We start from the raw sequence: 27853 nt of genomic DNA, 5'->3' as shown, positions 1-27853 counted from the left end.
CAGTTTGTAGGGCTCCCTTGGGTCTATCAGGGCAGCACAAGTTTGAGGTGGGGACAACTACGGTTTGGGGTTCATCCTTCGATATATGGAATTTTGCAGTCATGGCCAGGGGCCCCTGGGCACATCCTTTTTCCATTTTCCCTGGGAAAGAAAACTCAGCAGTCCAGGTTCCTGATGTCAGTTTGTAGGGCTCCCTTGGGTCTATCAGGGCAGCACAAGTTTGAGGTGGGGACAACTTCGGTGTGGGGTCCATCCTTCGATATAAGGATTTTTTGCAGTCAAGGCCAGGGCCCCCTGGGCACATCCTTTTTACATTTTCCCTGGGAAAGAAAACTCACCAGTCCAGGTTCCTGATGTCAGTTTGTAGGGCTCCCTTGGGTCTATCAGGGCAGCACAAGTTTGAGGTGGGGACAACTTCGGTGTGGGGTCCATCCTTCGATATAAGGAGTTTTTGCAGTCTGGGCAAGGGGCCCAGGGCCAGGGGCCCCTGGGCACATCCTTTTTCCATTTTCCCTGGGAAAGAAAACTCAGCAGTCCAGGTTCCTGATGTCAGTTTGTAGGGCTCCCTTGGGTCTATCAGGGCAGCACAAGTTTGAGGTGGGGACAACTACGGTTTGGGGTTCATCCTTCGATATATGGAATTTTGCAGTCATGGCCAGGGGCCCCTGGGCACATCCTTTTTCCATTTTCCCTGGGAAAGAAAACTCAGCAGTCCAGGTTCCTGATGTCAGTTTGTAGGGCTCCCTTGGGTGTATCAGGGCAGCACAAGTTTGAGGTGGGGACAACTTCGGTGTGGGGTCCATCCTTCGATATAAGGATTTTTTGCAGTGAGGTCCCTGCTCAGGGCCAGGGGCCCCTGGGCACATCCTTTTTCCATTTTCCCTGGGAAAGAAAACTCAGCAGTCCAGGTTCCTGATGTCAGTTTGTAGGGCTCCCTTGGGTCTATCAGGGCAGCACAAGTTTGAGGTGGGGACAACTTCGGTGTGGGGTCCATCCTTCGATATAAGGATTTTTTGCAGTCAGGGCCAGGGGCCCAGGGCCAGGGGCCCCTGGGCACATCCTTTTTCCATTTTCCCTGGGAAAGAAAACTCAGCAGTCCAGGTTCCTGATGTCAGTTTGTAGGGCTCCCTTGGGTCTATCAGGGCAGCACAAGTTTGAGGTGGGGACAACTTCGGTGTGGGGTCCATCCTTGGATATAAGGATTTTTTGAAGTGAGGTCCCTGCTCAGGGCCAGGGGCCCCTGGGCACATCCTTTTTCCATTTTCCCTGGGAAAGAAAACTCAGCAGTCCAGGTTCCTGATGTCAGTTTGTAGGGCTCCCTTGGGTCTATCAGGGCAGCACAAGTTTGAGGTGGGGACAACTTCGGTGTGGGGTCCATCCTTCGATATACGAATTTTTTGCAGTCAGGGCCAGGGGCCCCTGGGCACATCCTTTTTCCATTTTCCCTGGGAAAGAAAACTCAGCAGTCCAGGTTCCTGATGTCAGTTTGTAGGGCTCCCATGGGTCTATCAGGGCAGCACAAGTTTGAGGTGGGGACAACTTCGGTGTGGGGTCCATCCTTCGATATAAGGATTTCTTGTAGTGAGGTCCCTGCCCAGGGCCAGGGGCCCCTGGGCACATCCTTTTTACATTTTCCCTGGGAAAGAAAACTCAGCAGTCCAGGTTCCTGATGTCAGTTTGTAGGGCTCCCTTGGGTCTATCAGGGCAGCACAAGTTTGAGATGGAGACAACTTCGGTGTGGGGTCCATCCTTCGATATAAGGATTTTTTGTAGTGGGGCCCCGGGGCACATCCTTTTTTCATTTTCCCTGGGAAAGAAAACTCAGCAGTCCAGGTTCCTGATGTCAGTTTGTAGGGCTCCCTTGGGTCTATCAGGGCAGCACAAGTTTGAGGTGGGGACAACTTAGGTGTGGGCTCCATCCTTCGATATAAGGATATTTTGCAGTCAGGGCCAGGGGCCCCTGGGCACATCCTTTTTCCATTTTCCCTGGGAAAGAAAACTCAGCAGTCCAGGTTCCTGATGTCAGTTTGTAGGGCTCCCTTGGGTCTATCAGGGCAGCACAAGTTTGAGAAGGGGACAACTTCGGTGTGGGGTCCATCCTTCGATATAAGGATTTTTTGCAGTGAGGTCCCTGCCCAGGGCCAGGGGCCCCTGGGCACATCATTTTTCCATTTTCCCTGGGAAAGAAAACTCAGCAGTCCAGGTTCCTGATGTCAGTTTGTAGGGCTCCCTTGGGTCTATCAGGGCAGCACAAGTTTGAGGTGGGGACAACTTCGGTGTGGGGTCCATCCTTCGATATAAGAATTTTTTGCAGTCAGGGCCAGGGGCCCCTGGGCACATCCTTTTTCCATTTTCCCTGGGAAAGAAAACTCAGCAGTCCAGGTTCCTGATGTCAGTTTGTAGGGCTCCCTTGGGTCTATCAGGGCAGCACAAGTTTGAGTTGGGGACAACTTCAGTGTGGGGTCCATCCTTCGATATAAGGATTTTTTGCAGTCAGGGCCAGGGGCCCCTGGGCACAACCTTTGGCCATTTTCCCTGGGAAAGAAAACTCAGCAGTCCAGGTTCCTGATGTCAGTTTGTAGGGCTCCCTTGGGTGTATCAGGGCAGCACAAGTTTGAGGTGGGGACATCTTCGGTGTGGGGTCCATCCTTCGATATAAGGATTTTTTGCAGTCAGGGCCAGGGGCCCCTGGGCACATCCTTTTTCCATTTTCCCTGGGAAAGAAAACTCAGCAGTCCAGGTTCCTGATGTCAGTTTGTAGGGCTCCCTTGGGTCTATCAGGGCAGCACAAGTTTGAGGTGGGGACAACTACGGTTTGGGGTTCATCCTTCGATATATGGAATTTTGCAGTCATGGCCAGGGGCCCCTGGGCCCATCCTTTTTCCATTTTCCCTGGGAAAGAAAACTCAGCAGTCCAGGTTCCTGATGTCAGTTTGTAGGGCTCCCTTGGGTGTATCAGGGCAGCACAAGTTTGAGGTGGGGACAACTTCGGTGTGGGGTCCATCCTTCGATATAAGGATTTTTTGCAGTCAGGGCCAGGGGCCCCTGGGCACATCCTTTTTCCATTTTCCCTGGGAAAGAAAACTCAGCAGTCCAGGTTCCTGATGTCAGTTTGTAGGGCTCCCTTGGGTCTATCAGGGCAGCACAAGTTTGAGGTGGGGACAATTTCGGTGTGGGGTCCATCCTTGGATATAAGGATTTTTTGCAGTGAGGTCCCTGCTCAGGGCCAGGGGCCCCTGGGCACATCCTTTTTCCATTTTCCCTGGGAAAGAAAACTCAGCAGTCCAGGTTCCTGATGTCAGTTTGTAGGGCTCCCTTGGGTCTATCAGGGCAGCACAAGTTTGAGGTGGGGACAACTTCGGTGTGGGGTCCATCCTTCGATATAAGAATTTTTTGCAGTCAGGTCCAGGGGCCCCTGGGCACATCCTTTTTCCATTTTCCCTGGGAAAGAAAACTCAGCAGTCCAGGTTCCTGATGTCAGTTTGTAGGGCTCCCTTGGGTCTATCAGGGCAGCACAAGTTTGAGGTGGGGACAACTTCGGTGTGGGGTCCATCCTTCGATATAAGGATTTTTTGCAGTCAAGGCCAGGGCCCCCTGGGCACATCCTTTTTACATTTTCCCTGGGAAAGAAAACTCACCAGTCCAGGTTCCTGATGTCAGTTTGTAGGGCTCCCTTGGGTCTATCAGGGCAGCACAAGTTTGAGGTGGGGACAACTTCGGTGTGGGGTCCATCCTTCGATATAAGGAGTTTTTGCAGTCAGGGCAAGGGGCCCAGGGCCAGGGGCCCCTGGGCACATCCTTTTTCCATTTTCCCTGGGAAAGAAAACTCAGCAGTCCAGGTTCCTGATGTCAGTTTGTAGGGCTCCCTTGGGTCTATCAGGGCAGCACAAGTTTGAGGTGGGGACAACTACGGTTTGGGGTTCATCCTTCGATATATGGAATTTTGCAGTCATGGCCAGGGGCCCCTGGGCACATCCTTTTTCCATTTTCCCTGGGAAAGAAAACTCAGCAGTCCAGGTTCCTGATGTCAGTTTGTAGGGCTCCCTTGGGTGTATCAGGGCAGCACAAGTTTGAGGTGGGGACAACTTCGGTGTGGGGTCCATCCTTCGATATAAGGATTTTTTGCAGTCAGGGCCAGGGGCCCCTGGGCACATCCTTTTTCCATTTTCCCTGGGAAAGAAAACTCAGCAGTCCAGGTTCCTGATGTCAGTTTGTAGGGCTCCCTTGGGTCTATCAGGGCAGCACAAGTTTGAGGTGGCAACAACTTCGGTGTGGGGTCCATCCTTCGATATAAGGATTTTTTACAGTCAGGGCCAGGGGCCCAGGGCCAGGGGCCCCTGGGCACATCCTTTTTACATTTTCCCTGGGAAAGAAAACTCACCAGTCCAGGTTCCTGATGTCAGTTTGTAGGGCTCCCTTGGGTCTATCAGGGCAGCACAAGTTTGAGGTGGGGACAACTTCGGTGTGGGGTCCATCCTTGGATATAAGGATTTTTTGCAGTGAGGGCCCTGCTCAGGGCCAGGGGCCCCTGGGCACATCCTTTTTCCATTTTCCCTGGGAAAGAAAACTCAGCAGTCCAGGTTCCTGATGTCAGTTTGTAGGGCTCCCTTGGGTCTATCAGGGCAGCACAAGTTTGAGGTGGGGACAACTTCGGTGTGGGGTCCATCCTTCGATATAAGAATTTTTTGCAGTCAGGGCTAGGGGCCCCTGGGCACATCCTTTTTCCATTTTCCCTGGGAAAGAAAACTCAGCAGTCCAGGTTCCTGATGTCAGTTTGTAGGGCTCCCTTGGGTGTATCAGGGCAGCACAAGTTTGAGGTGGGGACAACTTCGGTGTGGGGTCCATCCTTCGATATAAGGATTTTTTGCAGTCAGGGCCGGGGGCCCCTGGGCACATCCTTTTTCCATTTTCCCTGGGAAAGAAAACTCAGCAGTCCAGGTTCCTGATGTCAGTTTGTAGGGCTCCCTTGGGTCTATCAGGGCAGCACAAGTTTGAGGTGGGGACATCTTCGGTGTGGGGTCCATCCTTCGATATAAGGATTTTTTGCAGTGAGGCCCCAGCCCAGGGCCAGGGGCCCCTGGGCACATCCTTTTTCCATTTTCCCTGGGAAAGAAAACTCAGCAGTCCAGGTTCCTGATGTCAGTTTGTAGGGCTCCCTTGGGTCTATCAGGGCAGCACAAGTTTGAGGTGGGGACAACTTCGGTGTGGGGTCCATCCTTCGATATAAGGATTTTTTGCAGTCAGGGCCAGGGGCCCCTGGGCACATCCTTTTTCCATTTTCCCTGGGAAAGAAAACTCAGCAGTCCAGGTTCCTGATGTCAGTTTGTAGGGCTCCCTTGGGTGTATGAGGGCAGCACAAGTTTGAGGTGGGGACAACTTCGGTGTGGGGTCCATCCTTGGATATAAGGATTTTTTGCAGTGAGGTCCCTGCCCAGGGCCAGGGGCCCCTGGGCACATCCTTTTTCCATTTTCCCTGGGAAAGAAAACTCAGCAGTCCACGTTCCTGATGTCAGTTTGTAGGGCTCCCTTGGGTCTATCAGGGCAGCACAAGTTTGAGGTGGGGACATCTTCGGTGTGGGGTCCATCCTTCGATATAAGGATTCTTTGCAGTGAGGCCCCAGCCCAGGTCCAGGGGCCCCTGGGCACATCCTTTTTCCATTTTCCCTGGGAAAGAAAACTCAGCAGTCCAGGTTCCTGATGTCACTTTGTAGGGCTCCCTTGGGTCTATCAGGGCAGCACAAGTTTGAGGTGGGGACAAATTCAGTGTGGGCTCCATCCTTCGATATAAGGATTTTTTGCAGTCAGGGCCAAGGGCCCCTGGGCACATCCTTTTTCCATTTTCCCTGGGAAAGAAAACTCAGCAGTCCAGGTTCCTGATGTCAGTTTGTAGGGCTCCCTTGGGTCTATCAGGGCAGCACAAGTTTGAGGTGGGGACAACTTCGGTGTGGGGTCCATCCTTCGATATAAGGATTCTTTGCAGTGAGGCCCCAGCCCAGGTCCAGGGGCCCCTGGCACATCCTTTTTCCATTTTCCCTGGGAAAGAAAACTCAGCAGTCCAGGTTCCTGATGTCAGTTTGTAGGGCTCCCTTGGGTGTATCAGGGCAGCACAAGTTTGAGGTGGGGACAACTTCGGTGTGGGGTCCATCCTTCGATATAAGGATTTTTTGCAGTCAGGGCCAGGGGCCCCTGGGCACATCCTTTTTCCATTTTCCCTGGGAAAGAAAACTCAGCAGTCCAGGTTCCTGATGTCAGTTTGTAGGGCTCCCTTGGGTCTATCAGGGCAGCACAAGTTTGAGGTGGGGACAACTTCGGTGTGGGGTCCATCCTTCGATATAAGGATTTTTTGCAGTCAGGGCCAGGGGCCACTGGGCACAACCTTTGGCCATTTTCCCTGGGAAAGAAAACTCAGCAGTCCAGGTTCCTGATGTCAGTTTGTAGGGCTCCCTTGGGTCTATCAGGGCAGCACAAGTTTGAGGTGGGGACAACTTCGGTGTGGGCTCCATCCTTCGATATAAGGAGTTTTTGCAGTCAGGGCCAGGGGCCCAGGGCCAGGGGCCCCTGGGCACATCCTTTTTCCATTTTCCGTGGGAAAGAAAACTCAGCAGTCCAGGTTCCTGATGTCAGTTTGTAGGGCTCCCTTGGGTCTATCAGGGCAGCACAAGTTTGAGGTGGGGACAACTTCGGTGTGGGGTCCATCCTTCGATATAACGATTTTTTGCAGTCAGGGCCAGGGGCCCCTGGGCACATCCTTTTTCCATTTTCCCTGGGAAAGAAAACTCAGCAGTCCAGGTTCCTGATGTCAGTTTGTAGGGCTCCCTTGGGTCTATCAGGGCAGCACAAGTTTGAGGTGGGGACAACTACGGTTTGGGGTTCATCCTTCGATATATGGAATTTTGCAGTCATGGCCAGGGGCCCCTGGGCCCATCCTTTTTCCATTTTCCCTGGGAAAGAAAACTCAGCAGTCCAGGTTCCTGATGTCAGTTTGTAGGGCTCCCTTGGGTGTATCAGGGCAGCACAAGTTTGAGGTGGGGACAACTTCGGTGTGGGGTCCATCCTTCGATATAAGGATTTTTTGCAGTCAGGGCCAGGGGCCCCTGGGCACATCCTTTTTCCATTTTCCCTGGGAAAGAAAACTCAGCAGTCCAGGTTCCTGATGTCAGTTTGTAGGGCTCCCTTGGGTCTATCAGGGCAGCACAAGTTTGAGGTGGGGACAATTTCGGTGTGGGGTCCATCCTTGGATATAAGGATTTTTTGCAGTGAGGTCCCTGCTCAGGGCCAGGGGCCCCTGGGCACATCCTTTTTCCATTTTCCCTGGGAAAGAAAACTCAGCAGTCCAGGTTCCTGATGTCAGTTTGTAGGGCTCCCTTGGGTCTATCAGGGCAGCACAAGTTTGAGGTGGGGACAACTTCGGTGTGGGGTCCATCCTTCGATATAAGAATTTTTTGCAGTCAGGTCCAGGGGCCCCTGGGCACATCCTTTTTCCATTTTCCCTGGGAAAGAAAACTCAGCAGTCCAGGTTCCTGATGTCAGTTTGTAGAGCTCCCTTGGGTCTATCAGGGCAGCACAAGTTTGAGGTGGGGACAACTTCGGTGTGGGGTCCATCCTTCGATATAAGGATTTTTTGCAGTCAAGGCCAGGGCCCCCTGGGCACATCCTTTTTACATTTTCCCTGGGAAAGAAAACTCACCAGTCCAGGTTCCTGATGTCAGTTTGTAGGGCTCCCTTGGGTCTATCAGGGCAGCACAAGTTTGAGGTGGGGACAAATTCGGTGTGGGGTCCATCCTTCGATATAAGGAGTTTTTGCAGTCAGGGCAAGGGGCCCAGGGCCAGGGGCCCCTGGGCACATCCTTTTTCCATTTTCCCTGGGAAAGAAAACTCAGCAGTCCAGGTTCCTGATGTCAGTTTGTAGGGCTCCCTTGGGTCTATCAGGGCAGCACAAGTTTGAGGTGGGGACAACTACGGTTTGGGGTTCATCCTTCGATATATGGAATTTTGCAGTCATGGCCAGGGGCCCCTGGGCACATCCTTTTTACATTTTCCCTGGGAAAGAAAACTCACCAGTCCAGGTTCCTGATGTCAGTTTGTAGGGCTCCCTTGGGTGTATCAGGGCAGCACAAGTTTGAGGTGGGGACAACTTCGGTGTGGGGTCCATCCTTCGATATAAGGATTTTTTGCAGTCAGGGCCAGGGGCCCCTGGGCACATCCTTTTTCCATTTTCCCTGGGAAAGAAAACTCAGCAGTCCAGGTTCCTGATGTCAGTTTGTAGGGCTCCCTTGGGTCTATCAGGGCAGCACAAGTTTGAGGTGGCAACAACTTTGGTGTGGGGTCCATCCTTCGATATAAGGATTTTTTACAGTCAGGGCCAGGGGCCCAGGGCCAGGGGCCCCTGGGCACATCCTTTTTACATTTTCCCTGGGAAAGAAAACTCACCAGTCCAGGTTCCTGATGTCAGTTTGTAGGGCTCCCTTGGGTCTATCAGGGCAGCACAAGTTTGAGGTGGGGACAACTTCGGTGTGGGGTCCATCCTTGGATATAAGGATTTCTTGCAGTGAGGGCCCTGCTCAGGGCCAGGGGCCCCTGGGCACATCCTTTTTCCATTTTCCCTGGGAAAGAAAACTCAGCAGTCCAGGTTCCTGATGTCAGTTTGTAGGGCTCCCTTGGGTCTATCAGGGCAGCACAAGTTTGAGGTGGGGACAACTTCGGTGTGGGGTCCATCCTTCGATATAAGAATTTTTTGCAGTCAGGGCTAGGGGCCCCTGGGCACATCCTTTTTCCATTTTCCCTGGGAAAGAAAACTCAGCAGTCCAGGTTCCTGATGTCAGTTTGTAGGGCTCCCTTGGGTGTATCAGGGCAGCACAAGTTTGAGGTGGGGACAACTTCGGTGTGGGGTCCATCCTTCGATATAAGGATTTTTTGCAGTCAGGGCCGGGGGCCCCTGGGCACATCCTTTTTCCATTTTCCCTGGGAAAGAAAACTCAGCAGTCCAGGTTCCTGATGTCAGTTTGTAGGGCTCCCTTGGGTCTATCAGGGCAGCACAAGTTTGAGGTGGGGACATCTTCGGTGTGGGGTCCATCCTTGGATATAAGGATTTTTTGCAGTGAGGCCCCAGCCCAGGGCCAGGGGCCCCTGGGCACATCCTTTTTCCATTTTCCCTGGGAAAGAAAACTCAGCAGTCCAGGTTCCTGATGTCAGTTTGTAGGGCTCCCTTGGGTCTATCAGGGCAGCTCAAGTTTGAGGTGGGGACAACTTCGGTGTGGGGTCCATCCTTGGATATAAGGATTTTTTTTAGTGAGGGCCCTGCCCAGGGCCAGGGGCCCCTGGGCACATCCTTTTTCCATTTTCCCTGGGAAAGAAAACTCAGCAGTCCACGTTCCTGATGTCAGTTTGTAGGGCTCCCTTGGGTCTATCAGGGCAGCACAAGTTTGAGGTGGGGACATCTTCGGTGTGGGGTCCATCCTTCGATATAAGGATTCTTTGCAGTGAGGCCCCAGCCCAGGTCCAGGGGCCCCTGGGCACATCCTTTTTCCATTTTCCCTGGGAAAGAAAACTCAGCAGTCCAGGTTCCTGATGTCACTTTGTAGGGCTCCCTTGGGTCTATCAGGGCAGCACAAGTTTGAGGTGGGGACAAATTCAGTGTGGGCTCCATCCTTCGATATAAGGATTTTTTGCAGTCAGGGCCAGGGGCCCCTGGGCACATCCTTTTTCCATTTTCCCTGGGAAAGAAAACTCAGCAGTCCAGGTTCCTGATGTCAGTTTGTAGGGCTCCCTTGGGTGTATCAGGGCAGCACAAGTTTGAGGTGGGGACAACTTCGGTGTGGGGTCCATCCTTCGATATAAGGATTTTTTGCAGTCAGGGCCAGGGGCCCCTGGGCACATCCTTTTTCCATTTTCCCTGGGAAAGAAAACTCAGCAGTCCAGGTTCCTGATGTCAGTTTGTAGGGCTCCCTTGGGTCTATCAGGGCAGCACAAGTTTGAGGTGGGGACAACTTCGGTGTGGGGTCCATCCTTCGATATAAGGATTTTTTGCAGTCAGGGCCAGGGGCCACTGGGCACAACCTTTGGCCATTTTCCCTGGGAAAGAAAACTCAGCAGTCCAGGTTCCTGATGTCAGTTTGTAGGGCTCCCTTGGGTCTATCAGGGCAGCACAAGTTTGAGGTGGGGACAACTTCGGTGTGGGCTCCATCCTTCGATATAAGGAGTTTTTGCAGTCAGGGCCAGGGGCCCAGGGCCAGGGGCCCCTGGGCACATCCTTTTTCCATTTTCCCTGGGAAAGAAAACTCAGCAGTCCAGGTTCCTGATGTCAGTTTGTAGGGCTCCCTTGGGTCTATCAGGGCAGCACAAGTTTGAGGTGGGGACAACTTCGGTGTGGGGTCCATCCTTCGATATAACGATTTTTTGCAGTCAGGGCCAGGGGCCCCTGGGCACATCCTTTTTCCATTTTCCCTGGGAAAGAAAACTCAGCAGTCCAGGTTCCTGCTGTCAGTTCGTAGGGCTCCCTTGGGTCTATCAGGGCAGCACAAGTTTGAGGTGGGGACAACTACGGTTTGGGCTTCATCCTTCGATATATGGAATTTTGCAGTCATGGCCAGGGGCCCCTGGGCCCATCCTTTTTCCATTTTCCCTGGGAAAGAAAACTCAGCAGTCCAGGTTCCTGATGTCAGTTTGTAGGGCTCCCTTGGGTGTATCAGGGCAGCACAAGTTTGAGGTGGGGACAACTTCGGTGTGGGGTCCATCCTTCGATATAAGGATTTTTTGCAGTCAGGGCCAGGGGCCCCTGGGCACATCCTTTTTCCATTTTCCCTGGGAAAGAAAACTCAGCAGTCCAGGTTCCTGATGTCAGTTTGTAGGGCTCCCTTGGGTCTATCAGGGCAGCACAAGTTTGAGGTGGGGACAATTTCGGTGTGGGGTCCATCCTTGGATATAAGGATTTTTTGCAGTGAGGTCCCTGCTCAGGGCCAGGGGCCCCTGGGCACATCCTTTTTCCATTTTCCCTGGGAAAGAAAACTCAGCAGTCCAGGTTCCTGATGTCAGTTTGTAGGGCTCCCTTGGGTCTATCAGGGCAGCACAAGTTTGAGGTGGGGACAACTTCGGTGTGGGGTCCATCCTTCGATATAAGAATTTTTTGCAGTCAGGTCCAGGGGCCCCTGGGCACATCCTTTTTCCATTTTCCCTGGGAAAGAAAACTCAGCAGTCCAGGTTCCTGATGTCAGTTTGTAGGGCTCCCTTGGGTCTATCAGGGCAGCACAAGTTTGAGGTGGGGACAACTTCGGTGTGGGGTCCATCCTTCGATATAAGGATTTTTTGCAGTCAAGGCCAGGACCCCCTGGGCACATCCTTTTTACATTTTCCCTGGGAAAGAAAACTCACCAGTCCAGGTTCCTGATGTCAGTTTGTAGGGCTCCCTTGGGTCTATCAGGGCAGCACAAGTTTGAGGTGGGGACAACTTCGGTGTGGGGTCCATCCTTCGATATAAGGAGTTTTTGCAGTCAGGGCAAGGGGCCCAGGGCCAGGGGCCCCTGGGCACATCCTTTTTCCATTTTCCCTGGGAAAGAAAACTCAGCAGTCCAGGTTCCTGATGTCAGTTTGTAGGGCTCCCTTGGGTCTATCAGGGCAGCACAAGTTTGAGGTGGGGACAACTACGGTTTGGGGTTCATCCTTCGATATATGGAATTTTGCAGTCATGGCCAGGGGCCCCTGGGCACATCCTTTTTCCATTTTCCCTGGGAAAGAAAACTCAGCAGTCCAGGTTCCTGATGTCAGTTTGTAGGGCTCCCTTGGGTGTATCAGGGCAGCACAAGTTTGAGGTGGGGACAACTTCGGTGTGGGGTCCATCCTTCGATATAAGGATTTTTTGCAGTCAGGGCCAGGGGCCCCTGGGCACATCCTTTTTCCATTTTCCCTGGGAAAGAAAACTCAGCAGTCCAGGTTCCTGATGTCAGTTTGTAGGGCTCCCTTGGGTCTATCAGGGCAGCACAAGTTTGAGGTGGCAACAACTTCGGTGTGGGGTCCATCCTTCGATATAAGGATTTTTTACAGTCAGGGCCAGGGGCCCAGGGCCAGGGGCCCCTGGGCACATCCTTTTTACATTTTCCCTGGGAAAGAAAACTCACCAGTCCAGGTTCCTGATGTCAGTTTGTAGGGCTCCCTTGGGTCTATCAGGGCAGCACAAGTTTGAGGTGGGGACAACTTCGGTGTGGGGTCCATCCTTGGATATAAGGATTTTTTGCAGTGAGGGCCCTGCTCAGGGCCAGGGGCCCCTGGGCACATCCTTTTTCCATTTTCCCTGGGAAAGAAAACTCAGCAGTCCAGGTTCCTGATGTCAGTTTGTAGGGCTCCCTTGGGTCTATCAGGGCAGCACAAGTTTGAGGTGGGGACAACTTCGGTGTGGGGTCCATCCTTCGATATAAGAATTTTTTGCAGTCAGGGCTAGGGGCCCCTGGGCACATCCTTTTTCCATTTTCCCTGGGAAAGAAAACTCAGCAGTCCAGGTTCCTGATGTCAGTTTGTAGGGCTCCCTTGGGTGTATCAGGGCAGCACAAGTTTGAGGTGGGGACAACTTCGGTGTGGGCTCCATCCTTCGATATAAGGATTTTTTGCAGTCAGGGCCGGGGGCCCCTGGGCACATCCTTTTTCCATTTTCCCTGGGAAAGAAAACTCAGCAGTCCAGGTTCCTGATGTCAGTTTGTAGGGCTCCCTTGGGTCTATCAGGGCAGCACAAGTTTGAGGTGGGGACATCTTCGGTGTGGGGTCCATCCTTCGATATAAGGATTTTTTGCAGTGAGGCCCCAGCCCAGGGCCAGGGGCCCCTGGGCACATCCTTTTTCCATTTTCCCTGGGAAAGAAAACTCAGCAGTCCAGGTTCCTGATGTCAGTTTGTAGGGCTCCCTTGGGTCTATCAGGGCAGCACAAGTTTGAGGTGGGGACAACTTCGGTGTGGGGTCCATCCTTCGATATAAGGATTTTTTGCAGTCAGGGCCAGGGGCCCCTGGGCACATCCTTTTTCCATTTTCCCTGGGAAAGAAAACTCAGCAGTCCAGGTTCCTGATGTCAGTTTGTAGGGCTCCCTTGGGTCTATCAGGGCAGCACAAGTTTGAGGTGGGGACATCTTCGGTGTGGGGTCCATCCTTCGATATAAGGATTCTTTGCAGTGAGGCCCCAGCCCAGGTCCAGGGGCCCCTGGGCACATCCTTTTTCCATTTTCCCTGGGAAAGAAAACTCAGCAGTCCAGGTTCCTGATGTCACTTTGTAGGGCTCCCTTGGGTCTATCAGGGCAGCACAAGTTTGAGGTGGGGACAAATTCAGTGTGGGCTCCATCCTTCGATATAAGGATTTTTTGCAGTCAGGGCCAAGGGCCCCTGGGCACATCCTTTTTCCATTTTCCCTGGGAAAGAAAACTCAGCAGTCCAGGTTCCTGATGTCAGTTTGTAGGGCTCCCTTGGGTCTATCAGGGCAGCACAAGTTTGAGGTGGGGACAACTTCGGTGTGGGGTCCATCCTTCGATATAAGGATTCTTTGCAGTGAGGCCCCAGCCCAGGTCCAGGGGCCCCTGGCACATCCTTTTTCCATTTTCCCTGGGAAAGAAAACTCAGCAGTCCAGGTTCCTGATGTCAGTTTGTAGGGCTCCCTTGGGTCTATCAGGGCAGCACAAGTTTGAGGTGGGGACAACTTCGGTGTGGGGTCCATCCTTCGATATAAGGATTTTTTGCAGTCAGGGCCAGGGGCCCCTGGGCACATCCTTTTTCCATTTTCCCTGGGAAAGAAAACTCAGCAGTCCAGGTTCCTGATGTCAGTTTGTAGGGCTCCCTTGGGTCTATCAGGGCAGCACAAGTTTGAGGTGGGGACAACTTCGGTGTGGGGTCCATCCTTCGATATAAGGATTTTTTGCAGTCAGGGCCAGGGGCCACTGGGCACAACCTTTGGCCATTTTCCCTGGGAAAGAAAACTCAGCAGTCCAGGTTCCTGATGTCAGTTTGTAGGGCTCCCTTGGGTCTATCAGGGCAGCACAAGTTTGAGGTGGGGACAACTTCGGTGTGGGCTCCATCCTTCGATATAAGGAGTTTTTGCAGTCAGGGCCAGGGGCCCAGGGCCAGGGGCCCCTGGGCACATCCTTTTTCCATTTTCCCTGGGAAAGAAAACTCAGCAGTCCAGGTTCCTGATGTCAGTTTGTAGGGCTCCCTTGGGTCTATCAGGGCAGCACAAGTTTGAGGTGGGGACAACTTCGGTGTGGGGTCCATCCTTCGATATAAGGATTTTTTGCAGTCAGGGCCAGGGGCCACTGGGCACAACCTTTGGCCATTTTCCCTGGGAAAGAAAACTCAGCAGTCCAGGTTCCTGATGTCAGTTTGTAGGGCTCCCTTGGGTCTATCAGGGCAGCACAAGTTTGAGGTGGGGACAACTTCGGTGTGGGCTCCATCCTTCGATATAAGGAGTTTTTGCAGTCAGGGCCAGGGGCCCAGGGCCAGGGGCCCCTGGGCACATCCTTTTTCCATTTTCCCTGGGAAAGAAAACTCAGCAGTCCAGGTTCCTGATGTCAGTTTGTAGGGCTCCCTTGGGTCTATCAGGGCAGCACAAGTTTGAGGTGGGGACAACTTCGGTGTGGGGTCCATCCTTCGATATAACGATTTTTTGCAGTCAGGGCCAGGGGCCCCTGGGCACATCCTTTTTCCATTTTCCCTGGGAAAGAAAACTCACCAGTCCAGGTTCCTGATGTCAGTTTGTAGGGCTCCCTTGGGTGTATCAGGGCAGCACAAGTTTGAGGTGGGGACAACTTCGGTGTGGGGTCCATCCTTCGATATAAGGATTCTTTGCAGTGAGGCACCAGCCCAGGGCCAGGGGCCCCTGGGCACATTCTTTTTCCATTTTCCCTGGGAAAGAAAACTCAGCAGTCCAGGTTCCTGATGTCAGTTTGTAGGGCTCCCATGGGTGTATCAGGGCAGCACAAGTTTGAGGTGGGGACAACTTCGGTGTGGGGTCCATCCTTCGATATAAGGATTTTTTGCAGTCAGGGCCAGGGGCCCCTGGGCACATCCTTTTTCCATTTTCCCTGGGAAAGAAAACTCAGCAGTCCAGGTTCCTGATGTCAGTTTGTAGGGCTCCCTTGGGTCTATCAGGGCAGCACAAGTTTGAGGTGGCAACAACTTCGGTGTGGGGTCCATCCTTCGATATAAGGATTTTTTGCAGTCAGGGCCAGGGGCCCCTGGGCACATCCTTTTTCCATTTTCCCTGGGAAAGAAAACTCAGCAGTCCAGGTTCCTGATGTCAGTTTGTAGGGCTCCCTTGGGTCTATCAGGGCAGCACAAGTTTGAGGTGGGGACAATTTCGGTGTGGGCTCCATCCTTCGATATAAGGATTTTTTGCAGTCAGGGCCAGGGGCCCCTGGGCACAACCTTTGGCCATTTTCCCTGGGAAAGAAAACTCAGCAGTCCAGGTTCCTGATGTCAGTTTGTAGGGCTCCCTTGGGTCTATCAGGGCAGCACAAGTTTGAGGTGGGGACAACTTCGGTGTGGGGTGCATCCTTCGATATAAGGAGTTTTTGCAGTCAGGGCCAGGGGCCCAGGGCCAGGGGCCCCTGGGCACATCCTTTTTCCATTTTCCCTGGGAAAGAAAACTCAGCAGTCCAGGTTCCTGATGTCAGTTTGTAGGGCTCCCTTGGGTCTATCAGGGCAGCACAAGTTTGAGGTGGGGACAACTTCGGTGTGGGGTCCATCCTTCGATATAAGGATTTTTTGCAGTCAGGGCCAGGGGCCCCTGAGCACATCCTTTTTCCATTTTCCCTGGGAAAGAAAACTCAGCAGTCCAGGTTCCTGATGTCAGTTTGTAGGGCTCCCTTGGGTCTATCAGGGCAGCACAAGTTTGAGGTGGGGACAACTTCGGTGTGGGGTCCATCCTTCGATATAAGGATTCTTTGCAGTGAGGCACCAGCCCAGGGCCAGGGGCCCCTGGGCACATCCTTTTTACATTTTCCCTGGGAAAGAAAACTCAGCAGTCCAGGTTCCTGATGTCAGTTTGTAGGGCTCCCTTGGGTCTATCTGGGCAGCACAAGTTTGAGGTGGGGACAACTTCGGTGTGGGGTCCATCCTTCGATATAAGGATTTTTTGCAGTCAGAGCCGGGGGCCCCTGGGCACATCCTTTTTCCATTTTCCCTGGGAAAGAAAACTCAGCAGTCCAGGTTCCTGATGTCAGTTTGTAGGGCTCCCTTGGGTCTATCAGGGCAGCACAAGTTTGAGGTGGGGACATCTTCGGTGTGGGGTCCATCCTTCGATATAAGGATTTTTTGCAGTCAGGGCTAGGGTCCCCTGGGCACAACCTTTGGCGATTTTATCTGTGAAAGGAAACTCAGCAGTCCAGGTTCCTGATGTCAGTTTGTAGGGTTCGCTTGGGTCTATCAGGGCAGCACAAGTTTGAGGTGGGGACAACTTCGGTCTGCGATCCATCCTTCGATATAAGGATTCTTTTCAGTGAGGCCCCAGCCAAGGGCCAGGGGCCCCTGGGCACAACCTTTTTCCATTTTCCCTGGGAAAGAAAACTCAGCAGTCCAGGTTCCTGATGTCAGTTTGTAGGGCTCCCTTGGGTCTATCAGGGCAGCACAAGTTTGAGGTGGGGACAACTTCGGTGTGGGGTCCATCCTTCGATATAAGGATTCTTTGCAGTGTGGCCCCAGCCCATGTCCAGGGGCCCCTGGGCACATCCTTTTTCCATTTTCCCTGGGAAAGAAAACTCAGCAGTCCAGGTTCCTGATGTCAGTTTGTAGGGCTCCCTTGGGTGTATCAGGGCAGCACAAGTTTGAGGTGGGGACAACTTCGGTGTGGGGTCCATCCTTTGATATAAGGATTTTTTGCAGTCAGGGCCAGGGGCCCCTGGGCACATCCTTTTTCCATTTTCCCTGGGAAAGAAAACTCAGCAGTCCAGGTTCCTGATGTCAGTTTGTAGGGCTCCCTTGGGTCTATCAGGGCAGCACAAGTTTGAGGTGGGGACATCTTCGGTGTGGGGTCCATCCTTCGATATATGGATTCTTTGCAGTGAGGCCCCAGCCCATGTCCAGGGGCCCCTGGGCACATCCTTTTTCCATTTTCCCTGGGAAAGAAAACTCAGCAATCCAGGTTCCTGATGTCAGTTTGTAGGGCTCCCTTGGGTCTATCAGGGCAGCACAAGTTTGAGGTGGGGACAACTTAGGTGTGGGGTCCATCCTTCAATATAAGGATTCTTTGCAGTCAGGGCCAGGGGCCCCTGGGCACATCCTTTTTCCATTTTCCCTGGGAAAGAAAACTCAGCAGTCCAGGTTCCTGATGTCAGTTTGTAGGGCTCCCTTGGGTGTATGAGGGCAGCACAAGTTTGAGGTGGGGACATCTTCGGTGTGGGGTCCATCCTTCGTTATAAGGATTCTTTGCAGTCAGGGCCAGGGGCCCCTGGGCACATCCTTTTTCCATTTTCCCTGGGAAAGAAAACTCAGCAGTCCAGGTTCCTGATGTCAGTTTGTAGGGCTCCCTTGGGTCTATCAGGGCAGCACAAGTTTGAGGTGGGGACATCTTCGGTGTGGGGTCCATCCTTCGATATAAGGATTCTTTGCAGTCAGGGCCAGGGGCCCCTGGGCACATCCTTTTTCCATTTTCCCTGGGAAAGAAAAGTCAGCAGTCCAGGTTCCTGATGTCAGTTTGTAGGGCTCCCTTGGGTCTATCAGGGCTGCACAAGTTTGAGGTGGGGACAACTTCGGTGTGGGGTCCATCCTTCGATATAAGGATTCTTTGCAGTCAGGGCCAGGGTCCCAGGGCCAGGGGCCCCTGGGCACATCCTTTTTCCATTTTCCCTGGGAAAGAAAACTCAGCAGTCCAGGTTCCTGATGTCAGTCTGTAGGGCTCCCTTGGGTCTATCAGGGCAGCGCAAGTTTGAGGTGGGGACAACTTCGGTGTGGGGTCCATCCTTCGATATAAGGATTCTTTGCAGTCAGGGCCAGGGGCCCCTGGGCACATCCTTTTTCCATTTTCCCTGGGAAAGAAAACTCAGCAGTCCAGGTTCCTGATGTCAGTTTGTAGGGCTCCCTTGGGTCTATCAGGGCAGCACAAGTTTGAGGTGGGGACAACTTCGGTGTGGGGTCCATCCTTGGATATAAGGATTTTTTGCAGTCAGGGCCAGGGGCCCCTGGGCACATCCTTTTTCCATTTTCCCTGGGAAAGAAAACTCAGCAGTCCAGGTTCCTGATGTCAGTTTGTAGGGCTCCCTTGGGTCTATCAGGGCAGCACAAGTTTGAGTTGGGGACAACTTCAGTGTGGGGTCCATCCTTCGATATAAGGATTTTTTGCAGTCAGGGCCAGGGGCCCCTGGGCACAACCTTTGGCCATTTTCCCTGGGAAAGAAAACTCAGCAGTCCAGGTTCCTGATGTCAGTTTGTAGGGCTCCCTTGGGTGTATCAGGGCAGCACAAGTTTGAGGTGGGGACATCTTCGGTGTGGGGTCCATCCTTCGATATAAGGATTTTTTGCAGTCAGGGCCAGGGGCCCAGGGCCAGGGCCCCCTGGGCACATCCATTTTCCATTTTCCCTGGGAAAGAAAACTCAGCAGTCCAGGTTCGTGATGTCAGCTTGTAGGGCTCCCTTGGGTCTATCAGGGCAGCACAAGTTTGAGGTGGGGACAAATTCAGTGTGGGCTCCATCCTTCGATATAAGGATTCTTTGCAGTGAGGCCCCAGCCCAGGTCCAGGGGCCCCTGGGCACATCCTTTTTCCATTTTCCCTGGGAAAGAAAACTCAGCAGTCCAGGTTCGTGATGTCAGTTTGTAGGGCTCCCTTGGGTTTATCAGGGCAGCACAAGTTTGAGGTGAGGACAAATTCAGTGTGGGCTCCATCCTTCGATATAAGGATTTTTTGCAGTCAGGGCCAGGGGCCCCTGGGCACATCCTTTTTCCATTTTCCCTGGGAAAGAAAACTCAGCAGTCCAGGTTCCTGATGTCAGTTTGTAGGGCTCCCTTGGGTCTATCAGGGCAGCACAAGTTTGAGGTGGGGACAACTACGGTTTGGGGTTCATCCTTCGATAGATGGAATTTTGCAGTCATGGCCAGGGGCCCCTGGGCCCATCCTTTTTCCATTTTCCCTGGGAAAGAAAACTCAGCAGTCCAGGTTCCTGATGTCAGTTTGTAGGGCTCCCTTGGGTGTATCAGGGCAGCACAAGTTTGAGGTGGGGACAACTTCGGTGTGGGGTCCATCCTTCGATATAAGGATTTTTTGCAGTCAGGGCCAGGGGCCCCTGGGCACATCCTTTTTCCATTTTCCCTGGGAAAGAAAACTCAGCAGTCCAGGTTCCTGATGTCAGTTTGTAGGGCTCCCTTGGGTGTATCAGGGCAGCACAAGTTTGAGGTGGGGACCTCTTCGGTGTGGGGTCCATCCTTCGTTATAAGGATTCTTTGCAGTCAGGGCCAGGGGCCCCTGGGCACATCCTTTTTCCATTTTCCCTGGGAAAGAAAACTCAGCAGTCCAGGTTCCTGATGTCAGTTTGTAGGGCTCCCTTGGGTCTATCAGGGCAGCACAAGTTTGAGGTGGGGACATCTTCGGTGTGGGGTCCATCCTTCGATATAAGGATTTTTTGCAGTCAGGGCTAGGGTCCCCTGGGCACAACCTTTGGCGATTTTATCTGTGAAAGGAAACTCAGCAGTCCAGGTTCCTGATGTCAGTTTGTAGGGTTCGCTTGGGTCTATCAGGGCAGCACAAGTTTGAGGTGGGGACAACTTCGGTCTGCGATCCATCCTTCGATATAAGGATTCTTTTCAGTGAGGCCCCAGCCAAGGGCCAGGGGCCCCTGGGCACAACCTTTTTCCATTTTCCCTGGGAAAGAAAACTCAGCAGTCCAGGTTCCTGATGTCAGTTTGTAGGGCTCCCTTGGGTCTATCAGGGCAGCACAAGTTTGAGGTGGGGACAACTTCGGTGTGGGGTCCATCCTTCGATATAAGGATTTTTTGCAGTCAGGGCTAGGGTCCCCTGGGCACAACCTTTGGCGATTTTATCTGTGAAAGGAAACTCAGCAGTCCAGGTTCCTGATGTCAGTTTGTAGGGTTCGCTTGGGTCTATCAGGGCAGCACAAGTTTGAGGTGGGGACAACTTCGGTCTGCGATCCATCCTTCGATATAAGGATTCTTTTCAGTGAGGCCCCAGCCAAGGGCCAGGGGCCCCTGGGCACAACCTTTTTCCATTTTCCCTGGGAAAGAAAACTCAGCAGTCCAGGTTCCTGATGTCAGTTTGTAGGGCTCCCTTGGGTCTATCAGGGCAGCACAAGTTTGAGGTGGGGACAACTTCGGTGTGGGGTCCATCCTTCGATATAAGGATTCTTTGCAGTGTGGCCCCAGCCCATGTCCAGGGGCCCCTGGGCACATCCTTTTTCCATTTTCCCTGGGAAAGAAAACTCAGCAGTCCAGGTTCCTGATGTCAGTTTGTAGGGCTCCCTTGGGTGTATCAGGGCAGCACAAGTTTGAGGTGGGGACAACTTCGGTGTGGGGTCCATCCTTTGATATAAGGATTTTTTGCAGTCAGGGCCAGGGGCCCCTGGGCACATCCTTTTTCCATTTTCCCTGGGAAAGAAAACTCAGCAGTCCAGGTTCCTGATGTCAGTTTGTAGGGCTCCCTTGGGTCTATCAGGGCAGCACAAGTTTGAGGTGGGGACATCTTCGGTGTGGGGTCCATCCTTCGATATATGGATTCTTTGCAGTGAGGCCCCAGCCCATGTCCAGGGGCCCCTGGGCACATCCTTTTTCCATTTTCCCTGGGAAAGAAAACTCAGCAATCCAGGTTCCTGATGTCAGTTTGTAGGGCTCCCTTGGGTCTATCAGGGCAGCACAAGTTTGAGGTGGGGACAACTTAGGTGTGGGGTCCATCCTTCAATATAAGGATTCTTTGCAGTCAGGGCCAGGGGCCCCTGGGCACATCCTTTTTCCATTTTCCCTGGGAAAGAAAACTCAGCAGTCCAGGTTCCTGATGTCAGTTTGTAGGGCTCCCTTGGGTGTATGAGGGCAGCACAAGTTTGAGGTGGGGACATCTTCGGTGTGGGGTCCATCCTTCGTTATAAGGATTCTTTGCAGTCAGGGCCAGGGGCCCCTGGGCACATCCTTTTTCCATTTTCCCTGGGAAAGAAAACTCAGCAGTCCAGGTTCCTGATGTCAGTTTGTAGGGCTCCCTTGGGTCTATCAGGGCAGCACAAGTTTGAGGTGGGGACATCTTCGGTGTGGGGTCCATCCTTCGATATAAGGATTCTTTGCAGTCAGGGCCAGGGGCCCCTGGGCACATCCTTTTTCCATTTTCCCTGGGAAAGAAAAGTCAGCAGTCCAGGTTCCTGATGTCAGTTTGTAGGGCTCCCTTGGGTCTATCAGGGCTGCACAAGTTTGAGGTGGGGACAACTTCGGTGTGGGGTCCATCCTTCGATATAAGGATTCTTTGCAGTCAGGGCCAGGGTCCCAGGGCCAGGGGCCCCTGGGCACATCCTTTTTCCATTTTCCCTGGGAAAGAAAACTCAGCAGTCCAGGTTCCTGATGTCAGTCTGTAGGGCTCCCTTGGGTCTATCAGGGCAGCGCAAGTTTGAGGTGGGGACAACTTCGGTGTGGGGTCCATCCTTCGATATAAGGATTCTTTGCAGTCAGGGCCAGGGGCCCCTGGGCACATCCTTTTTCCATTTTCCCTGGGAAAGAAAACTCAGCAGTCCAGGTTCCTGATGTCAGTTTGTAGGGCTCCCTTGGGTCTATCAGGGCAGCACAAGTTTGAGGTGGGGACAACTTCGGTGTGGGGTCCATCCTTGGATATAAGGATTTTTTGCAGTCAGGGCCAGGGGCCCCTGGGCACATCCTTTTTCCATTTTCCCTGGGAAAGAAAACTCAGCAGTCCAGGTTCCTGATGTCAGTTTGTAGGGCTCCCTTGGGTCTATCAGGGCAGCACAAGTTTGAGTTGGGGACAACTTCAGTGTGGGGTCCATCCTTCGATATAAGGATTTTTTGCAGTCAGGGCCAGGGGCCCCTGGGCACAACCTTTGGCCATTTTCCCTGGGAAAGAAAACTCAGCAGTCCAGGTTCCTGATGTCAGTTTGTAGGGCTCCCTTGGGTGTATCAGGGCAGCACAAGTTTGAGGTGGGGACATCTTCGGTGTGGGGTCCATCCTTCGATATAAGGATTTTTTGCAGTCAGGGCCAGGGGCCCAGGGCCAGGGCCCCCTGGGCACATCCATTTTCCATTTTCCCTGGGAAAGAAAACTCAGCAGTCCAGGTTCGTGATGTCAGCTTGTAGGGCTCCCTTGGGTCTATCAGGGCAGCACAAGTTTGAGGTGGGGACAAATTCAGTGTGGGCTCCATCCTTCGATATAAGGATTCTTTGCAGTGAGGCCCCAGCCCAGGTCCAGGGGCCCCTGGGCACATCCTTTTTCCATTTTCCCTGGGAAAGAAAACTCAGCAGTCCAGGTTCGTGATGTCAGTTTGTAGGGCTCCCTTGGGTTTATCAGGGCAGCACAAGTTTGAGGTGAGGACAAATTCAGTGTGGGCTCCATCCTTCGATATAAGGATTTTTTGCAGTCAGGGCCAGGGGCCCCTGGGCACATCCTTTTTCCATTTTCCCTGGGAAAGAAAACTCAGCAGTCCAGGTTCCTGATGTCAGTTTGTAGGGCTCCCTTGGGTCTATCAGGGCAGCACAAGTTTGAGGTGGGGACAACTACGGTTTGGGGTTCATCCTTCGATAGATGGAATTTTGCAGTCATGGCCAGGGGCCCCTGGGCCCATCCTTTTTCCATTTTCCCTGGGAAAGAAAACTCAGCAGTCCAGGTTCCTGATGTCAGTTTGTAGGGCTCCCTTGGGTGTATCAGGGCAGCACAAGTTTGAGGTGGGGACAACTTCGGTGTGGGGTCCATCCTTCGATATAAGGATTTTTTGCAGTCAGGGCCAGGGGCCCCTGGGCACATCCTTTTTCCATTTTCCCTGGGAAAGAAAACTCAGCAGTCCAGGTTCCTGATGTCAGTTTGTAGGGCTCCCTTGGGTCTATCAGGGCAGCACAAGTTTGAGGTGGGGACAACTTCGGTGTGGGGTCCATCCTTGGATATAAGGATTTTTTGCAGTGAGGTCCCTGCTCAGGGCCAGGGGCCCCTGGGCACATCCTTTTTCCATTTTCCCTGGGAAAGAAAACTCAGCAGTCCAGGTTCCTGATGTCAGTTTGTAGGGCTCCCTTGGGTCTATCAGGGCAGCACAAGTTTGAGGTGGGGAAAACTTCGGTGTGGGGTCCATCCTTCGATATAAGAATTTTTTGCAGTCAGGGCCAGGGGCCCCTGGGCACATCCTTTTTCCATTTTCCCTGGGAAAGAAAACTCAGCAGTCCAGGTTCCTGATGTCAGTTTGTAGGGCTCCCTTGGGTCTATCAGGGCAGCACAAGTTTGAGGTGGGGACAACTTCGGTGTGGGCTCCATCCTTCGATATAAGGATTTTTTGCAGTCAAGGCCAGGGCCCCCTGGGCACATCCTTTTTACATTTTCCCTGGGAAAGAAAACTCACCAGTCCAGGTTCCTGATGTCAGTTTGTAGGGCTCCCTTGGGTCTATCAGGGCAGCACAAGTTTGAGGTGGGGACAACTTCGGTGTGGGGTCCATCCTTCGATATAAGGAGTTTTTGCAGTCTGGGCAAGGGGCCCAGGGCCAGGGGCCCCTGGGCACATCCTTTTTCCATTTTCCCTGGGAAAGAAAACTCAGCAGTCCAGGTTCCTGATGTCAGTTTGTAGGGCTCCCTTGGGTCTATCAGGGCAGCACAAGTTTGAGGTGGGGACAACTACGGTTTGGGGTTCATCCTTCGATATATGGAATTTTGCAGTCATGGCCAGGGGCCCCTGGGCACATCCTTTTTCCATTTTCCCTGGGAAAGAAAACTCAGCAGTCCAGGTTCCTGATGTCAGTTTGTAGGGCTCCCTTGGGTCTATCAGGGCAGCACAAGTTTGAGGTGGGGACAACTTCGGTGTGGGCTCCATCCTTCGATATAAGGATTTTTTGCAGTCAAGGCCAGGGCCCCCTGGGCACATCCTTTTTACATTTTCCCTGGGAAAGAAAACTCACCAGTCCAGGTTCCTGATGTCAGTTTGTAGGGCTCCCTTGGGTCTATCAGGGCAGCACAAGTTTGAGGTGGGGACAACTTCGGTGTGGGGTCCATCCTTCGATATAAGGAGTTTTTGCAGTCTGGGCAAGGGGCCCAGGGCCAGGGGCCCCTGGGCACATCCTTTTTCCATTTTCCCTGGGAAAGAAAACTCAGCAGTCCAGGTTCCTGATGTCAGTTTGTAGGGCTCCCTTGGGTCTATCAGGGCAGCACAAGTTTGAGGTGGGGACAACTACGGTTTGGGGTTCATCCTTCGATATATGGAATTTTGCAGTCATGGCCAGGGGCCCCTGGGCACATCCTTTTTCCATTTTCCCTGGGAAAGAAAACTCAGCAGTCCAGGTTCCTGATGTCAGTTTGTAGGGCTCCCTTGGGTGTATCAGGGCAGCACAAGTTTGAGGTGGGGACAACTTCGGTGTGGGGTCCATCCTTCGATATAAGGATTTTTTGCAGTGAGGTCCCTGCTCAGGGCCAGGGGCCCCTGGGCACATCCTTTTTCCATTTTCCCTGGGAAAGAAAACTCAGCAGTCCAGGTTCCTGATGTCAGTTTGTAGGGCTCCCTTGGGTCTATCAGGGCAGCACAAGTTTGAGGTGGGGACAACTTCGGTGTGGGCTCCATCCTTCGATATAAGGATTTTTTGCAGTCAGGGCCAGGGGCCCAGGGCCAGGGGCCCCTGGGCACATCCTTTTTCCATTTTCCCTGGGAAAGAAAACTCAGCAGTCCAGGTTCCTGATGTCAGTTTGTAGGGCTCCCTTGGGTCTATCAGGGCAGCACAAGTTTGAGGTGGGGACAACTTCGGTGTGGGGTCCATCCTTGGATATAAGGATTTTTTGAAGTGAGGTCCCTGCTCAGGGCCAGGGGCCCCTGGGCACATCCTTTTTCCATTTTCCCTGGGAAAGAAAACTCAGCAGTCCAGGTTCCTGATGTCAGTTTGTAGGGCTCCCTTGGGTCTATCAGGGCAGCACAAGTTTGAGGTGGGGACAACTTCGGTGTGGGGTCCATCCTTCGATATACGAATTTTTTGCAGTCAGGGCCAGGGGCCCCTGGGCACATCCTTTTTCCATTTTCCCTGGGAAAGAAAACTCAGCAGTCCAGGTTCCTGATGTCAGTTTGTAGGGCTCCCATGGGTCTATCAGGGCAGCACAAGTTTGAGGTGGGGACAACTTCGGTGTGGGGTCCATCCTTCGATATAAGGATTTCTTGTAGTGAGGTCCCTGCCCAGGGCCAGGGGCCCCTGGGCACATCCTTTTTACATTTTCCCTGGGAAAGAAAACTCAGCAGTCCAGGTTCCTGATGTCAGTTTGTAGGGCTCCCTTGGGTCTATCAGGGCAGCACAAGTTTGAGATGGAGACAACTTCGGTGTGGGGTCCATCCTTCGATATAAGGATTTTTTGTAGTGGGGCCCCGGGGCACATCCTTTTTTCATTTTCCCTGGGAAAGAAAACTCAGCAGTCCAGGTTCCTGATGTCAGTTTGTAGGGCTCCCTTGGGTCTATCAGGGCAGCACAAGTTTGAGGTGGGGACAACTTAGGTGTGGGCTCCATCCTTCGATATAAGGATATTTTGCAGTCAGGGCCAGGGGCCCCTGGGCACATCCTTTTTCCATTTTCCCTGGGAAAGAAAACTCAGCAGTCCAGGTTCCTGATGTCAGTTTGTAGGGCTCCCTTGGGTCTATCAGGGCAGCACAAGTTTGAGAAGGGGAAAACTTCGGTGTGGGGTCCATCCTTCGATATAAGGATTTTTTGCAGTGAGGTCCCTGCCCAGGGCCAGGGGCCCCTGGGCACATCATTTTTCCATTTTCCCTGGGAAAGAAAACTCAGCAGTCCAGGTTCCTGATGTCAGTTTGTAGGGCTCCCTTGGGTCTATCAGGGCAGCACAAGTTTGAGGTGGGGACAACTTCGGTGTGGGGTCCATCCTTCGATATAAGAATTTTTTGCAGTCAGGGCCAGGGGCCCCTGGGCACATCCTTTTTCCATTTTCCCTGGGAAAGAAAACTCAGCAGTCCAGGTTCCTGATGTCAGTTTGTAGGGCTCCCTTGGGTCTATCAGGGCAGCACAAGTTTGAGTTGGGGACAACTTCAGTGTGGGGTCCATCCTTCGATATAAGGATTTTTTGCAGTCAGGGCCAGGGGCCCCTGGGCACAACCTTTGGCCATTTTCCCTGGGAAAGAAAACTCAGCAGTCCAGGTTCCTGATGTCAGTTTGTAGGGCTCCCTTGGGTGTATCAGGGCAGCACAAGTTTGAGGTGGGGACATCTTCGGTGTGGGGTCCATCCTTCGATATAAGGATTTTTTGCAGTCAGGGCCAGGGGCCCCTGGGCACATCCTTTTTCCATTTTCCCTGGGAAAGAAAACTCAGCAGTCCAGGTTCCTGATGTCAGTTTGTAGGGCTCCCTTGGGTCTATCAGGGCAGCACAAGTTTGAGGTGGGGACAACTACGGTTTGGGGTTCATCCTTCGATATATGGAATTTTGCAGTCATGGCCAGGGGCCCCTGGGCCCATCCTTTTTCCATTTTCCCTGGGAAAGAAAACTCAGCAGTCCAGGTTCCTGATGTCAGTTTGTAGGGCTCCCTTGGGTGTATCAGGGCAGCACAAGTTTGAGGTGGGGACAACTTCGGTGTGGGGTCCATCCTTCGATATAAGGATTTTTTGCAGTCAGGGCCAGGGGCCCCTGGGCACATCCTTTTTCCATTTTCCCTGGGAAAGAAAACTCAGCAGTCCAGGTTCCTGATGTCAGTTTGTAGGGCTCCCTTGGGTCTATCAGGGCAGCACAAGTTTGAGGTGGGGACAATTTCGGTGTGGGGTCCATCCTTGGATATAAGGATTTTTTGCAGTGAGGTCCCTGCTCAGGGCCAGGGGCCCCTGGGCACATCCTTTTTCCATTTTCCCTGGGAAAGAAAACTCAGCAGTCCAGGTTCCTGATGTCAGTTTGTAGGGCTCCCTTGGGTCTATCAGGGCAGCACAAGTTTGAGGTGGGGACAACTTCGGTGTGGGGTCCATCCTTCGATATAAGAATTTTTTGCAGTCAGGTCCAGGGGCCCCTGGGCACATCCTTTTTCCATTTTCCCTGGGAAAGAAAACTCAGCAGTCCAGGTTCCTGATGTCAGTTTGTAGGGCTCCCTTGGGTCTATCAGGGCAGCACAAGTTTGAGGTGGGGACAACTTCGGTGTGGGGTCCATCCTTCGATATAAGGATTTTTTGCAGTCAAGGCCAGGGCCCCCTGGGCACATCCTTTTTACATTTTCCCTGGGAAAGAAAACTCACCAGTCCAGGTTCCTGATGTCAGTTTGTAGGGCTCCCTTGGGTCTATCAGGGCAGCACAAGTTTGAGGTGGGGACAACTTCGGTGTGGGGTCCATCCTTCGATATAAGGAGTTTTTGCAGTCAGGGCAAGGGGCCCAGGGCCAGGGGCCCCTGGGCACATCCTTTTTCCATTTTCCCTGGGAAAGAAAACTCAGCAGTCCAGGTTCCTGATGTCAGTTTGTAGGGCTCCCTTGGGTCTATCAGGGCAGCACAAGTTTGAGGTGGGGACAACTACGGTTTGGGGTTCATCCTTCGATATATGGAATTTTGCAGTCATGGCCAGGGGCCCCTGGGCACATCCTTTTTCCATTTTCCCTGGGAAAGAAAACTCAGCAGTCCAGGTTCCTGATGTCAGTTTGTAGGGCTCCCTTGGGTGTATCAGGGCAGCACAAGTTTGAGGTGGGGACAACTTCGGTGTGGGGTCCATCCTTCGATATAAGGATTTTTTGCAGTCAGGGCCAGGGGCCCCT

Source organism: Lonchura striata, chromosome 31, assembly GCF_050655825.1.
Source record: "Lonchura striata isolate lonStrDom1 chromosome 31, ASM5065582v1, whole genome shotgun sequence".
NCBI lineage: Eukaryota > Metazoa > Chordata > Aves > Passeriformes > Estrildidae > Lonchura > Lonchura striata.
Note: the sequence above shows the minus strand (reverse complement) of the source record.